This window comes from Triturus cristatus, chromosome 4_2 (assembly GCF_964204655.1).
Source record: "Triturus cristatus chromosome 4_2, aTriCri1.1, whole genome shotgun sequence".
In the NCBI taxonomy this organism is placed as follows: domain Eukaryota; kingdom Metazoa; phylum Chordata; class Amphibia; order Caudata; family Salamandridae; genus Triturus; species Triturus cristatus.
The window spans coordinates 832,959,151-832,960,584 of NC_140586.1; the positions used below are offsets into that span (position 1 = coordinate 832,959,151).

The 1,434-nt window shown below is 51.0% G+C and overlaps 1 pseudogene; it reads right to left on the minus strand.

Annotated features, from left to right (window-relative positions):
- Positions 1-1,325: 1,325 nt before the first annotated feature.
- On the minus strand, positions 1,326-1,434 carry LOC146835195 (U2 spliceosomal RNA; annotated as a pseudogene).

Sequence of the window (1,434 nt, forward strand, 5' to 3'; positions counted from 1 at the left end):
GTCTCTTCCTATGTGGCCCATGGTCTCACACTATCTGCAGGTGAAGGGTTGTCCCTAGTGCCTGATCCTCCCTTCGTCGGCTCCTAGGTAGAAGCCTGCCAGTGGGTGTTTTATTCCGTCACTTCCTGCAGGTTCTTTGTGGAGGTTGATGTTTGCTCGCCATGTCGTGTTCCATATTCCGTTGCTGTCCCTGACCTTAATGGGTCCATTCATGATGGTGCCGTACCTCTGGAGAAGTGACACGGTGTCTCTATCTAGGATGTGGGGGTTGGTCATCTGAAAGGTCACCCTCTTCTTCGTTGTTGCCGGCACCCATCCTGTAGTCAGGCTGAAGGTTCTGTAGGGTGTCTCCTTCTTTTTCCTCTGGAAGAAATCCCAGTTCTTCCTAAAGAGGGGCTGGGTGATGAAACTAAAGAGAAATATCATGCATGACGCGGATGTCTGGCAGCTCAGCACCTCCGTCACTGGGACTCCTGCTGGTTTGCGGACCTTGTTTAAGAACAAGTCCCTGTCCAGTCTGGGCTCTTCCTTGTCCCTTACCTCCCACCACATTACCTGGGCATGCCAGTGGGAGACATTGTACCCATTGAAGGGTTCGGAGGCGGTCCCTTGCCAGGTCCCTGCTCCCTGGTTTGGTAGCATTGGGGTTTTCAGGTGCACCTGCCTTAAGCCCTGAGTCCTTCGGGGCACCAGCCTTCCGAGCGCTGGTGCTTGGTTCCGGAGGTGCAGCCTTACTTGCCTCCTTGCTGCCCTCCCCATGGGGCTTGAGGTTGGACTTCAGGGCTTCCGGGGTGGAGTTGCCATCTGTGACGGTCACTGGGGCTCCAATGTCCATTTTGTCACCCATTTGTTGTATTTTGGGCTTACCGGCAATTTCTGGGTTACCGTCGGGTTTACCATTGTCACCTGGGGTCCTCCGCCTGGGTACCTGGAGTGTCTTGCAGCAGACCACAATAGTATGCAGTGCAAGAAACACCGTAAAGTCACGTCCTAGAGCTAAAGCAAGGGTTATAGGGGTTACCGCTGAAGCATGAATCCCCTCGCCAGAGGTCTGGGGGCTGCACAGGCCTGTGAAGGGTGTTATGAGGGGTTTTAATCCTCCAGCATTAGTCCACCGAAACACCAGGAAAGAGAGAAATTACGGAGCACAACGTTTCCAGTGTTCTAACGCTGACCATAGTTCCTTTGGGGACCTTTTTTGTGCTCCTAATGAGCAAAACAGACACCAGCACGCTGGTGCCCCTCCTCCTGCTCAATTAAAAGCTAGTCGTGCGGATTGTGAAATTTGTACACATTTGCATACTGCAAATTTATTCGCTTTCAAGTACAAGTCATAGTTACTATAAAATCAATTTTACTTGCTCAAACATTGTACGTTTAAAATAATAAGAACAGATACTACACTTGATCTTAGTCAAAAGGCAGAGATGGCTT